Source organism: Periplaneta americana, chromosome 7 (genome assembly GCF_040183065.1).
Source record: "Periplaneta americana isolate PAMFEO1 chromosome 7, P.americana_PAMFEO1_priV1, whole genome shotgun sequence".
Classification (NCBI taxonomy): Eukaryota; Metazoa; Arthropoda; class Insecta; order Blattodea; family Blattidae; genus Periplaneta; species Periplaneta americana.
In genome coordinates, this window is record NC_091123.1 from 188,714,161 (window position 1) to 188,728,846 (window position 14,686).

The following is a 14,686-nucleotide window of genomic DNA, read 5'->3' on the forward strand; positions in this document are numbered from 1 at the left end:
GCCCCGCCAGGCTTGGGGCTATTCCCTGTCTGCCCCGGAAGGCTCTGGGTCTATTCCCTATCTGCCCCGGCAGGCTTGGGGCTATTACCTGTCTGCCCCAGCAAGCTTGGGGCTATTCCCTTTCTGCCCCGGCAGGCTCTGGGGCTATTCCCTGTCTGCCCCGGCAGGCTTGGGGCTATTCCCTGTCTGCCCCGGAAGGTTCTGGGGCTATTCCCTGTCTGCCCCGGCAGACTTGGGGCTATTCCCTGTCTGCCCCGGCAGTCTCTGGGGCAATTCCCTGTCTGCCCCAGCAGGCTTGGGGCTATTCCCTGTCTGCCCCGGCAGGCTCTGGGGCTATTCCCTGTCTGCCCCGGCATGCTCTGGAGCTATTACCTGTCTGCCCCGGCAGGCTTGGGGCTATTCCCTGTCTGCCCCGGCAGGATCTGGGGCTATTCCCTGTCTGCCAGGCAGGCTTGGGGCTATTTCCCTGTCTGCCCCGGCAGGCTCTGGGGCTATTCCCTGTCTCCCCCGACAGAATTGGGGCTATTCCCTGTCTGCCCCGTCAGGCTTGGGGCTATTCCCTGTCTGCCCCGGAAGGTTCTGGGGCTATTCCCTGTCTGCCCCGGCAGGCTTGGGGCTATTACCTGTCTGCCCCAGCAGGCTTGGGCTATTCCCTTTCTGCCCCGGCAGGCTCTGGGGCTATTCCCTGTCTGCCCCGGCAGGCTTGGGGCTATTCCCTGTCTCCCCCGGAAGGCTCTGGGGCTATTCCCTGTCTGCCCCGGCAGGCTCTGGGCCTATTCCCTGTCTGCCCCAGCAGGCTTGGGGCTATTACCTGCCTGCCCCGGCAGGCTTGGGGCTATTCCCTGTCTGCCTCGGCAGGCGCTGGGGCTATTCCCTGTCTACCCCGGCAAGCTTGGGGCCATTCCCTGTCTGCCCCGGAAGGTTCTGGGGCTATTCCCTGTCTGCCCCGGCAGGCTTGGGGCTATTACCTGTCTGCCCCAGCAGGCTTGGGGCTATTCTCTTTCTGCCCCGGCAGGCTCTGGGGCTATTCCCTGTCTGCCCCGGCAGGATTTGGGCTATTCCCTGTCTGCCCCGGAAGGCTCTGGGGCTATTCCCTGTCTCCCCCGACAGGCTTGGGGCTATTCCCTGTCTGCCCCGGCAAGCTTGGGGCTATTCCCTGTTTGCCCAGGCAGGCTCTGGGGCTATTCCGTGTCTGCCCCGGCATGCTCTGGGGCTATTCCCTTTCTGCCCCGGCAAGCTTGGGGCTATTCCCTGTCTGCCCCGGCACGCGCTGGGGCTATTCCCTGTCTCCACGGCATGCTCTGGGGCTATTCCCTGTCTGCCCCGGCAAGCTTGGGGCTATTCCCTGTCTGCCCCGGCATGCTCTGGGGCTATTCCCTGTCTGCCCCGGCATGCTCTGGGGCTATTCCCTGTCTGCCCCGGCAAGCTTGGGGCTATTCCCTGTCTGCCCCTGCATGCTCTGGGGCATTCCCTGTCTGCCCCGACAGGCTTGGGGCTATTCCCTGTCTGCCCCGCCAGGCTTGGGGCTATTCCCTGTCTGCCCCGGAAGGCTCTGGGGCTATTCCCTATCTGCCCCGGAAGGCATGGGGCTATTACCTGTCTGCCCCAGCAGGCTTGGGGCTATTCCCTTTCTGCCCCGGCAGGCTCTGGGGCTATTCCCTGTCTGCCCCGGCAGGCTTGGTGCTATTCCCTGTCTGCCCCGGAAGGTTCTGGGGCTATTCCCTGTCTGACCCGGCAGACTTGGGGCTATTCCCTGTCTGCCCAGGCAGTCTCTGGGGCAATTCCCTGTCTGCACCAGCAGGCTTGGGGCTATTTCCTGTCTGCCCCGGCAAGCTTGGGGCTATTCCCTGTCTGCCCAGGCAGGCTCTGGGGCTATTCCCTGTCTGCCCCGGCATGCTCTGGGGCTATTCCCTGTCTGGCCCGGCGAGCTTGGGGCTATTCCATGTCTGCCCCGGCACGCGCTGGGGCTATTCCCTGTCTGCCCCGGCATGATCTGGGGCTATTCCCTGTCTGCCCCTGCAAACTTGGGGCTATTCCCTGTCTGCCCCGGCACGCGCTGGGTCTATTCCCTGTCTTCCCCGGCATGCTCTGGGGCTATTCCCTGTCTGCCCCGGCAAGCTTGGGGCTATTCCCTGTCTGCCCCGGCATGCTCTGGGGCTATTCTCTGTCTGCCCCGGCAAGCTTGTGGCTATTCCCTGTCTGCCCCGGCACGCGCTGGGGCTATTCCCTGTCTTCCCCCGGCATGCTCTGGGGCTATTCCCTGTCTGCCCCGGCAAGCTTGGGGCTATTCCCTGTCTGCCCCGGCACGCTCTGGGGCTATTCCCTGTCTGCCCCGGCACGCTCTGGGGCTATTCTCTGTCTGCCCCGGCACGCTCTGGGGCTATTCCCTGTCTGCCCCGGCACGCTCTGGGGCTATTCCCTGTCTGCCACGGCAAGCTTGGGGCTATTCCCTGTCTGCCCCGGCACGCTCTGGGGCTATTCCCTGTCTGCCACGGCAGGCTTGGGGCTATTCCCTGTCTCCCCCGCAGGCTTGGGGCTATTCCCTGTCTGCCCCGGAAGGGTCTGGGGCTATTACCTGTCTGACCCGGCACGCTCTGTGGCTATTCCCTGTCTGCCCCGGCAAGCTTGGGGCTATTCACTTTCTGCACCGGCATGCTCTGGGGCTATTCCCTGTCTGCCCGGCATGCTCTGGGGCTATTCCCTGTCTGCCCCGGCAGGCTTGGGGCTATTCCCTGTCTGCCCCGGCAGGATTGGGGCCATTCCCTGTCTGCCCCGGCAGGCTTGGGGCTATTCCATGTCTGCCCCGGCACGCGCTGGGGCTATTCCCTGTCTGCCCCGGCATGATCTGGGGCTATTCCCTGTCTGCCCCGGCAAGCTTGGGGCTATTCCCTGTCTGCCCCGGCACGCGCTGGGTCTATTCCCTGTCTGCCTCGGCAGGCGCTGGGGCTATTCCCTGTCTACCCCGGCAGGCTTTGGGCTATTCCCTGTCTGCCCCGGCAGGCCTGGGGCTACTCCCTATCTGCCCCGCATGCTCTGGGTCTATTCCCTGTCTGCCCCGGCATGCTCTGGGGCTATTCCCTGTCTGCCCCGGCAGGCTTGGGGCTGTTCCCTGTCTGCCCCGCCAGGCTTGGGGCTATTCCCTGTCTGCCCCAGCATGCTCTGGGGCTACTCCCTGTCTGCCCTGGCATGCTCTGGGGCTAATCCCTGTCTGCCCCGACAGGCTTGGTGCTATTACCTGTCTGCCCCGGCAGGCTTGGGACTATTCCCTGTCTGCCGCGGCAGGCTTGGGGCTATTCTCTGTCTGCCCCGGCATGCTCTGGGGCTAATCCCTGTCTGCCCAGCAGGCTCTGGGGCTATTCCCTGTCTGCCCCGGCAGGCATGGGGCTATTACCTGTCTGCACCGGCAGGTTTGGGTCTATTCCCTGTCTGCCTCGGCAGGCTCTGGGGCTATTCCCTGTCTGCCCCGGCAGGCTTGGGGCTATTCCATGTCTGCCCCGGCAGGCTTGGGGCTAATCCCTGTCTGCCCCGGCATGCTCTAGAGCTATTCCCTTTCTGCCCCGGCAGGCTCTGGCGCTATTCCCTGTCTGCCCCGGCAGGATTGGAGCTATTCCCTGTCTGCCCCATCAGGCTTGGGGCTATTCCCTGTCTGCCCCGGAAGGTTCTGGGGCTATTCCCTGTCTGCCCCGGCAGGCTTGGGGCTATTACCTTTCTGCCCCAGCAGGCTTGGGCCTATTCCCTTTCTGCCCCGGCAGGCTCTGGGGCTATTCCCTGTCTGCCCCGGCAGGCTTGGGGCTATTCCCTGTCTGCCCGGAAGGCTCTGGGGCTATTCCCTGTCTGCCCCGGCAGACTTGGGGCTATTCCCTGTCTGCCTCGGCAGTCTCTGGGTCAATTCCCTGTCTGCCCAAGCAGGCTTGGGGCTATTCCCTGTCTGCCCCGGCAAGCTTGGGGCTATTCTCTGTCTGCCCAGGCAGGCTCTGTGGCTATTCCCTGTCTGCCCCGGCATGCTCTGGGGCTATTCCCTGTCTGCACCGGCAAGCTTGGGGCTATTCCCTGTCTGCCCCGGCATGCTCTGGGGCTATTCCCTGTCTGCCCCGGCATGCTCTGGGGCTATTTCCTGTCTGCCCCGCAAGCTTGGGGCTATTCCCTGTCTGCCCCGGCATGCTCTGGGGCTATTCCCTGTCTGCCCCGACAGGCTTGGGGCTATTCCCTGTCTGCCCCGCCAGGCTTGGGGCTATTCCCTGTCAGCCCCGGAAGGCTCTGGGTCTATTCCCTATCTGCCCCGGCAGGCTTGGGGCTATTACCTGTCTGCCCCAGCAAGCTTGGGGCTATTCCCTTTCTGCCCCGGCAGGCTCTGGGGCTATTCCCTGTCTGCCCCGGCAGGCTTGGGGCTATTCCCTGTCTGCCCCGGAAGGTTCTGGGGCTATTCCCTTTCTGCCCCGGCAGACTTGGGGCTATTCCCTGTCTGCCCCGGCAGTCTCTGGGGCAATTCCCTGTCTGCCCCAGCAGGCTTGGGGCTATTCCCTGTCTGCCCCGGCAGGCTCTGGGGCTATTCCCTGTCTGCCCCGGCATGCTCTGGAGCTATTACCTGTCTGCCCCGGCAGGCTTGGGGCTATTCCCTGTCTGCCCCGGCAGGATCTGGGGCTATTCCCTGTCTGCCAGGCAGGCTTGGGGCTATTTCCCTGTCTGCCCCGGCAGCCTCTGGGGCTATTCCCTGTCTCCCCCGACAGGCTTGGGGCTATTCCCTGTCTGCCCCGTCAGGCTTGGGGCTATTCCCTGTCTGCCCCGGAAGGCTCTGGGTCTATTCCCTATCTGCCCCGGCAGGCTTGGGGCTATTACCTGTCTGCCCCAGCAAGCTTGGGGCTATTCCCTTTCTGCCCCGGCAGGCTCTGGGGCTATTCCCTGTCTGCCCCGGCAGGCTTGGGGCTATTCCCTGTCTGCCCCGGCAGGCTCTGGGGCTATTCCCTGTCTGCCCCGGCATGCTCTGGAGCTATTACCTGTCTGCCCCGGCAGGCTTGGGGCTATTCCCTGTCTGCCCCGGCAGGATCTGGGGCTATTCCCTGTCTGCCAGGCAGGCTTGGGGCTATTTCCCTGTCTGCCCCGGCAGGCTCTGGGGCTATTCCCTGTCTCCCCCGACAGGATTGGGGCTATTCCCTGTCTGCCCCGTCAGGCTTGGGGCTATTCCCTGTCTGCCCCGGAAGGTTCTGGGGCTATTCCCTGTCTGCCCCGGCAGGCTTGGGGCTATTACCTGTCTGCCCCAGCAGGCTTGGGGCTATTCCCTTTCTGCCCCGGCAGGCTCTGGGGCTATTCCCTGTCTGCCCCGGCAGGCTTGGGGCTATTCCCTGTCTCCCCCGGAAGGCTCTGGGGCTATTCCCTGTCTGCCCCGGCAGGCTCTGGGCCTATTCCCTGTCTGCCCCAGCAGGCTTGGGGCTATTACCTGCCTGCCCCGGCAGGCTTGGGGCTATTCCCTGTCTGCCTCGGCAGGCGCTGGGGCTATTCCCTGTCTACCCCGGCAAGCTTGGGGCCATTCCCTGTCTGCCCCGGAAGGTTCTGGGGCTATTCCCTGTCTGCCCCGGCAGGCTTGGGGCTATTACCTGTCTGCCCCAGCAGGCTTGAGGCTATTCTCTTTCTGCCCCGGCAGGCGCTGGGGCTATTCCCTGTCTGCCCCGGCAGGCTTTGGGCTATTCCCTGTCTGCCCCGGAAGGCTCTGGGGCTATTCCCTGTCTCCCCCGACAGGCTTGGGGCTATTCCCTGTCTGCCCCGGCAAGCTTGGGGCTATTCCCTGTTTGCCCAGGCAGGCTCTGGGGCTATTCCGTGTCTGCCCCGGCATGCTCTGGGGCTATTCCCTTTCTGCCCCGGCAAGCTTGGGGCTATTCCCTGTCTGCCCCGGCACGCGCTGGGGCTATTCCCTGTCTCCCCGGCATGCTCTGGGGCTATTCCCTGTCTGCCCCGGCAAGCTTGGGGCTATTCCCTGTCTGCCCCGGCATGCTCTGGGGCTATTCCCTGTCTGCCCCGGCATGCTCTGGGGCTATTCCCTGTCTGCCCCGGCAAGCTTGGGGCTATTCCCTGTCTGCCCCTGCATGCTCTGGGGCATTCCCTGTCTGCCCCGACAGGCTTGGGGCTATTCCCTGTCTGCCCCGCCAGGCTTGGGGCTATTCCCTATCTGCCCCGGAAGGCATGGGGCTATTACCTGTCTGCCCCAGCAGGCTTGGGGCTATTCCCTTTCTGCCCCGGCAGGCTCTGGGGCTATTCCCTGTCTGCCCCGGCAGGCTTGGTGCTATTCCCTGTCTGCCCCGGAAGGTTCTGGGGCTATTCCCTGTCTGACCCGGCAGACTTGGGGCTATTCCCTGTCTGCCCAGGCAGTCTCTGGGGCAATTCCCTGTCTGCACCAGCAGGCTTGGGGCTATTTCCTGTCTGCCCCGGCAAGCTTGGGGCTATTCCCTGTCTGCCCAGGCAGGCTCTGGGGCTATTCCCTGTCTGCCCCGGCATGCTCTGGGGCTATTCCCTGTCTAGCCCGGCGAGCTTGGGGCTATTCCATGTCTGCCCCGGCACGCGCTGGGGCTATTCCCTGTCTGCCCCGGCATGATCTGGGGCTATTCCCTGTCTGCCCCGGCAAACTTGGGGCTATTCCCTGTCTGCCCCGGCACGCGCTGGGTCTATTCCCTGTCTGCCCCGGCATGCTCTGGGGCTATTCCCTGTCTGCCCCGGCAAGCTTGGGGCTATTCCCTGTCTGCCCCGGCATGCTCTGGGGCTATTCTCTGTCTGCCCCGGCAAGCTTGTGGCTATTCCCTGTCTGCCCCGGCACGCGCTGGGGCTATTCCCTGTCTTCCCCCGGCATGCTCTGGGGCTATTCCCTGTCTGCCCCGGCAAGCTTGGGGCTATTCCCTGTCTGCCCCGGCACGCTCTGGGGCTATTCCCTGTCTGCCCCGGCACGCTCTGGGGCTATTCTCTGTCTGCCCCGGCACGCTCTGGGGCTATTCCCTGTCTGCCCCGGCACGCTCTGGGGCTATTCCCTGTCTGCCACGGCAAGCTTGGGGCTATTCCCTGTCTGCCCCGGCACGCTCTGGGGCTATTCCCTGTCTGCCACGGCAGGCTTGGGGCTATTCCCTGTCTCCCCCGCAGGCTTGGGGCTATTCCCTGTCTGCCCCGGAAGGGTCTGGGGCTATTACCTGTCTGACCCGGCACGCTCTGTGGCTATTCCCTGTCTGCCCCGGCAAGCTTGGGGCTATTCACTTTCTGCACCGGCATGCTCTGGGGCTATTCCCTGTCTGCCCGGCATGCTCTGGGGCTATTCCCTGTCTGCCCCGGCAGGCTTGGGGCTTTTCCCTGTCTGCCCCGGCAGGATTGGGGCCATTCCCTGTCTGCCCCGGCAGGCTTGGGGCTATTCCATGTCTGCCCCGGCACGCGCTGGGGCTATTCCCTGTCTGCCCCGGCATGATCTGGGGCTATTCCCTGTCTGCCCCGGCAAGCTTGGGGCTATTCCCTGTCTGCCCCGGCACGCGCTGGGTCTATTCCCTGTCTGCCTCGGCAGGCGCTGGGGCTATTCCCTGTCTACCCCGGCAGGCTTTGGGCTATTCCCTGTCTGCCCCGGCAGGCCTGGGGCTACTCCCTATCTGCCCCGGCATGCTCTGGGTCTATTCCCTGTCTGCCCCGGCATGGTCTGGGGCTATTCCCTGTCTGCCCCGGCAGGCTTGGGGCTGTTCCCTGTCTGCCCCGCCAGGCTTGGGGCTATTCCCTGTCTGCCCCAGCATGCTCTGGGGCTACTCCCTGTCTGCCCTGGCATGCTCTGGGGCTAATCCCTGTCTGCCCCGACAGGCTTGGTGCTATTACCTGTCTGCCCCGGCAGGCTTGGGACTATTCCCTGTCTGCCGCGGCAGGCTTGGGGCTATTCTCTGTCTGCCCCGGCATGCTCTGGGGCTAATCCCTGTCTGCCCAGCAGGCTCTGGGGCTATTCCCTGTCTGCCCCGGCAGGCATGGGGCTATTACCTGTCTGCACCGGCAGGTTTGGGTCTATTCCCTGTCTGCCTCGGCAGGCTCTGGGGCTATTCCCTGTCTGCCCCGGCAGGCTTGGGGCTATTCCATGTCTGCCCCGGCAGGCTTGGGGCTAATCCCTGTCTGCCCCGGCATGCTCTAGAGCTATTCCCTTTCTGCCCCGGCAGGCTCTGGCGCTATTCCCTGTCTGCCCCATCAGGCTTGGGGCTATTCCCTGTCTGCCCCGGAAGGTTCTGGGGCTATTCCCTGTCTGCCCCGGCAGGCTTGGGGCTATTACCTTTCTGCCCCAGCAGGCTTGGGGCTATTCCCTTTCTGCCCCGGCAGGCTCTGGGGCTATTCCCTGTCTGCCCCGGCAGGCCTGGGGCTATTCCCTGTCTGCCCGGAAGGCTCTGGGGCTATTCCCTGTCTGCCCCGGCAGACTTGGGGCTATTCCCTGTCTGCCTCGGCAGTCTCTGGGTCAATTCCCTGTCTGCCCAAGCAGGCTTGGGGCTATTCCCTGTCTGCCCCGGCAAGCTTGGGGCTATTCCCTGTCTGCCCAGGCAGGCTCTGGGGCTATTCCCTGTCTGCCCCGGCATGCTCTGGGGCTATTCCCTGTCTGCACCGGCAAGCTTGGGGCTATTCCCTGTCTGCCCCGGCATGCTCTGGGGCTATTCCCTGTCTGCCCCGGCATGCTCTGGGGCTATTTCCTGTCTGCCCCGCAAGCTTGGGGCTATTCCCTGTCTGCCCCGGCATGCTCTGGGGCTATTCCCTGTCTGCCCCGACAGGCTTGGGGCTATTCCCTGTCTGCCCCGCCAGGCTTGGGGCTATTCCCTGTCAGCCCCGGAAGGCTCTGGGTCTATTCCCTATCTGCCCCGGCAGGCTTGGGGCTATTACCTGTCTGCCCCAGCAAGCTTGGGGCTATTCCCTTTCTGCCCCGGCAGGCTCTGGGGCTATTCCCTGTCTGCCCCGGCAGGCTTGGGGCTATTCCCTGTCTGCCCCGGAAGGTTCTGGGGCTATTCCCTTTCTGCCCCGGCAGACTTGGGGCTATTCCCTGTCTGCCCCGGCAGTCTCTGGGGCAATTCCCTGTCTGCCCCAGCAGGCTTGGGGCTATTCCCTGTCTGCCCCGGCAGGCTCTGGGGCTATTCCCTGTCTGCCCCGGCATGCTCTGGAGCTATTACCTGTCTGCCCCGGCAGGCTTGGGGCTATTCCCTGTCTGCCCCGGCAGGATCTGGGGCTATTCCCTGTCTGCCAGGCAGGCTTGGGGCTATTTCCCTGTCTGCCCCGGCAGCCTCTGGGGCTATTCCCTGTCTCCCCCGACAGGCTTGGGGCTATTCCCTGTCTGCCCCGTCAGGCTTGGGGCTATTCCCTGTCTGCCCTGGAAGGTTCTGGGGCTATTCCCTGTCTGCCCCGGCAGGCTTGGGGCTATTACCTGTCTGCCCCAGCAGGCTTGGGGCTATTCCCTTTCTGCCCCGGCAGGCTCTGGGGCTATTCCCTGTCTGCCCCGGCAGACTTGGGGCTATTCCCTGTCTGCCCCGGAAGGCTCTGGGGCTATTCCCTGTCTGCCCCGGCAGACTTGGGGCTATTCCTTGTCTGCCCCGGCAGGCTTGGGGCTATTACCTGTCTGCCCCGGCAGGCGTGGGGCTATTCCCTGTCTGCCTCGGCAGGCTCTGGGGCTATTCCCTATCTGCCCAGGCAGGCTTGGGGCTATTCCCTGTCTGCTCCGGCAGGCTTGGGGCTATTCCCTGTCTGCCCCGTCAGGCTTGGGGCTATTCCCTGTCTGCCCCGGCATGCTCTGGGGCTATTCCCTGTCTGCCCTGGCAGGCTCTGGGGCCATTCCCTGTCTGCCCCGGCATGCTCTGGGGCTATTCCCTCTCTGTCCCGGCAGGCTCTGGGGCTATTCCCTGTCTGCCCCGGCAGGCTTGGGGCTATTCCTTGTCTGCCCCGCCAGGCTTGGGGCTATTCCCTGTCTGCCCTGGAAGGCTCTGGGGCTATTCCCTGTCTCCCCGGCAGGTTTGGGGCTATTCCCTGTCTCCCCGGCATCCTCTAGGGCTATTCCCTGTCTGCCCCGGCAGGCTTGGGGCTATTCCCTGTCTGCCAGGCAGGCTTGGGGCTATTTCCATGTCTGCCCCGGCAGGCTCTGGGGCTATTCCCAGTCTCCCCCGACAGGCTTGGGGCTATTCCCTGTCTGCCCCATCAGGCTTGGGGCTATTCCCTGTCTGCCCCGGAAGGTTCTGGGGCTATTCCCTGTCTGCCCCGGCAGGCTTGGGGCTATTACCTGTCTGCCCCAGCAGGCTTGGGGCTATTCCCTTTCTGCCCCGGCAGGCTCTGGGGCTATTCCCTGTCTGCCCCGGCAGGCTTGGGGCTATTCCCTGTCTGCCCAGGCAGGCTCTGGGGCTATTCCCTTTCTGCCCCGGCATGCTCTGGGGCTATTCCCTGTCTGGCCCGGCGAGCTTGGGGCTATTCCATGTCTGCCCGGCACGCTCTGGGGCTATTCCCTGTCTGCCCCGGCATGATCTGGGGCTATTCCCTGTCTGCCCCGGCAAGCTTGGGGCTATTCCCTGTCTGCCCCGGCACGCGCTGGGGCTATTCCCTGTCTGCCCCGGCATGCTCTGGGGCTATTCCCTGTCTGCCCCGGCAAGCTTGGGGCTATTCCCTGTCTGCCACGGCATGCTCTGGGGCTATTCTCTGTCTGCCCAGGCAAGCTTGTGGCTATTCCCTGTCTGCCCCGGCACGCGCTGGGGCTATTCCCTGTCTTCCCCTGGCATGCTCTGGGGCTATTCCCTGTCTGCCCCGGCAAGCTTGGGGCTATTCCCTGTCTGCCCCGGCACGCTCTGGGGCTATTCCCTGTCTGCCCCGGCACGCTCTGGGGCTATTCCCTGTCTGCCCCGGCACGCTCTGGGGCTATTCCCTGTCTGCCCCGGCACGCTCTGGGGCTATTCCCTGTCTGCCACGGCAAGCTTGGGGCTATTCCCTGTCTGCCCCGGCACGCTCTGGGGCTATTCCCTGTCTGCCACGGCAGGCTTGGGGCTATTCCCTGTCTCCCCCGCAGGCTTGGGGCTATTCCCTGTCTGCCCCGGAAGGGACTGGGGCTATTACCTGTCTGACCCGGCACGCTCTGTGGCTATTCCCTGTCTGCCCCGGCAAGCTTGGGGCTATTCCCTGTCTGCCCGGCATGCTCTGGTGATATTCACTGTCTGCCCCGGGAGGTTCCGGGGCTATTACCTGTCTGCCCCGGCAGGCTTGGGGCTATTCCCTCTCTGCCCCGGCAGGCTTTGGGCTACTCCCTGTCTGCCCCGGCAGGCTTGGGGCTATTCCCTGTCTGCCCCGGAAGGCTTGGGGCTATTCCCTGTCTGCCCCGGCATGCTCTGGGGCTATTCCCTGTCTGCCCCGGCAAGCTTGGGGCTATTCCCTGTCTGCCCCAGCATGCTCTGGGGCTATTCCCTGTCTGCCCCGCCATGCTCTGGGGCTATTCCCTGTCTGCCCCGGCAAGCTTGGGGTTATTCCCTGTCTGCCCCTGCATGCACTGGGGTATTCCCTGTCTGCCCCGACAGGCTTGGGGCTATTCCCTGTCTGCCCCGCCAGGCTTGGGGCTATTCCCTGTCTGCCCCGGAAGGCTCTGGGGCTATTCCCTATCTGCACCGGCAGGCTTGGGGCTATTACCTGTCTGCCCCAGCAGGCTTGGGGCTATTCCCTTACTGCCCCGGCAGGCTCTGGGGCTATTCCCTGTCTGCCCCGGCAGGCTTGGGGCTATTCCCTGTCTGCCCCGGAAGGTTCTGGGGCTATTCCCTGTCTGCCCCGGCAGACTTGGGGCTATTCCCTGTCTGCCCCTGCAGTCTCTGGGGCAATTCCCTGTCTGCACCAGCAGGCTTGGGGCTATTTCCTGTCTGCCCCGGCAAGCTTGGGGCTATTCCCTGTCTGCCCAGGCAGGCCTGGGGCTATTCCCTATCTGCCCCGGCATGCTCTGGGTCTATTCCCTGTCTGCCCCGGCATGCTCTGGGGCTATTCCCTGTCTGCCCCGGCAGGCTTGGGGCTATTCCCTGTCTGCCCCGCCAGGCTTGGGGCTATTCCCTGTCTGCCCCAGCATGCTCTGGGGCTATTCCCTGTCTGCCCCAGCATGCTCTGGGGCTATTCCCTGTCTGCCCCGGAAGGTTCTGGGGCTATTCCCTTTCTGCCCCGGCAGACTTGGGGCTATTCCCTGTCTGCCCCGGCAGTCTCTGGGGCAATTCCCTGTCTGCCCCAGCAGGCTTGGGGCTATTCCCTGTCTGCCCCGGCAAGCTTGGGGCTATTCCCTGTCTGCCCAGGCAGGCTCTGGTGCTATTCCCTGTCTGCCCCGGCATGCTCTGGGGCTATTCCCTGTCTGCACGGCAAGCTTGGGGCTATTCCCTGTCTGCCCCGGCATGCTCTGGGGCTATTCCCTGTCTGCCCCGGCATGCTCTGGGGCTATTTCCTGTCTGCCCCGCAAGCTTGGGGCTATTCCCTGTCTGCCCCGGCATGCTCTGGGGCTATTCCCTGTCTGCACCGACAGGCTTGGGGCTATTCCCTGTCTGCCCCGCCAGGCTTGGGGCTATTCCCTGTCTGCCCCGGAAGGCTCTGGGTCTATTCCCTATCTGCCCCGGCAGGCTTGGGGCTATTACCTGTCTGCCCCAGCAAGCTTGGGGCTATTCCCTTTCTGCCCCGGCAGGCTCTGGGGCTATTCCCTGTCTGCCCCGGCAGGCTTGGGGCTATTCCCTGTCTGCCCCGGAAGGTTCTGGGGCTATTCCCTGTCTGCCTCGGCAAACTTGGGGCTATTCCCTGTCTGCCCCGGCAGTCTCTGGGGCAATTCCCTGTCTGCCCCAGCAGGCTTGGGGCTATTCCCTGTCTGCCCCGGCAGGCTCTGGGGCTATTCCCTGTCTGCCCCGGCATGCTCTGGAGCTATTTCCTGTCTGCCCCGGCAGGCTTGGGGCTATTCCCTGTCTGCCCCGGCAGGATCTGGGGCTATTCCCTGTCTGCCAGGCAGGCTTGGGGCTATTTCCCTGTCTGCCCCGGCAGCCTCTGGGGCTATTCCCTGTCTCCCCCGACAGGCTTGGGGCTATTCCCTGTCTGCCCCGTCAGGCTTGGGGCTATTCCCTGTCTGCCCCGGCAGGATCTGGGGCTATTCCCTGTCTGCCAGGCAGGCTTGGGGCTATTTCCCTGTCTGCTCCGGCAGCCTCTGGGGCTATTCCCTGTCTCCCCCGACAGGCTTGGGGCTATTCCCTGTCTGCCCCGTCAGGCTTGGGGCTATTCCCTGTCTGCCCTGGAAGGTTCTGGGGCTATTCCCTGTCTGCCCCGGCAGGCTTGGGGCTATTACCTGTCTGCCCCAGCAGGCTTGGGGCTATTCCCTTTCTGCCCCGGCAGGCTCTGGGGCTATTCCCTGTCTGCCCCGGCAGACTTGGGGCTATTCCCTGTCTGCCCCGGAAGGCTCTGGGGCTATTCCCTGTCTGCCCCGGCAGACTTGGGGCTATTCCTTGTCTGCCCCGGCAGGCTTGGGGCTATTACCTGTCTGCCCCGGCAGGCGTGGGGCTATTCCCTGTCTGCCTCGGCAGGCTCTGGGGCTATTCCCTATCTGCCCAGGCAGGCTTGGGGCTATTCCCTGTCTGCTCCGGCAGGCTTGGGGCTATTCCCTGTCTGCCCCGTCAGGCTTGGGGCTATTCCCTGTCTGCCCCGGCATGCTCTGGGGCTATTCCCTGTCTGCCCTGGCAGGCTCTGGGGCCATTCCCTGTCTGCCCCGGCATGCTCTGGGGCTATTCCCTCTCTGTCCCGGCAGGCTCTGGGGCTATTCCCTGTCTCCCCGGCAGGCTTGGGGCTATTCCCTGTCTCCCCGGCATCCTCTAGGGCTATTCCCTGTCTGCCCCAGCAGGCTTGGGGCTATTCCCTTTCTGCCCCGGCAGGCTCTGGGGCTATTTCCTGTCTGCCCCGGCAGGCTTGGGGCTATTCCCTGTCTGCCCCGGCACGCGCTGGGGCTATTCCCTGTCTGCCCAGGCAGGCTCTGGGGCTATTCCCTTTCTGCCCCGGCATGCTCTGGGGCTATTCCCTGTCTGGCCCGGCGAGCTTGGGGCTATTCCATGTCTGCCCGGCACGCTCTGGGGCTATTCCCTGTCTGCCCCGGCATGATCTGGGGCTATTCCCTGTCTGCCCCGGCAAGCTTGGGGCTATTCCCTGTCTGCCCCGGCACGCGCTGGGGCTATTCCCTGTCTGCCCCGGCATGCTCTGGGGCTATTCCCTGTCTGCCCCGGCAAGCTTGGGGCTATTCCCTGTCTGCCACGGCATGCTCTGGGGCTATTCTCTGTCTGCCCCGGCAAGCTTGTGGCTATTCCCTGTCTGCCCCGGCACGCGCTGGGGCTATTCCCTGTCTTCCCCCGGCATGCTCTGGGGCTATTCCCTGTCTGCCCCGGCAAGCTTGGGGCTATTCCCTGTCTGCCCCGGCACGCTCTGGGGCTATTCCCTGTCTGCCCCGGCACGCTCTGGGGCTATTCCCTGTCTGCCCCGGCACGCTCTGGGGCTATTCCCTGTCTGCCCCGGCACGCTCTGGGGCTATTCCCTGTCTGCCACGGCAAGCTTGGGGCTATTCCCTGTCTGCCCCGGCACGCTCTGGGGCTATTCCCTGTCTGCCACGGCAGGCTTGGGGCTATTCCCTGTCTCCCCCGCAGGCTTGGGGCTATTCCCTGTCTGCCCCGGAAGGGACTGGGGCTATTACCTGTCT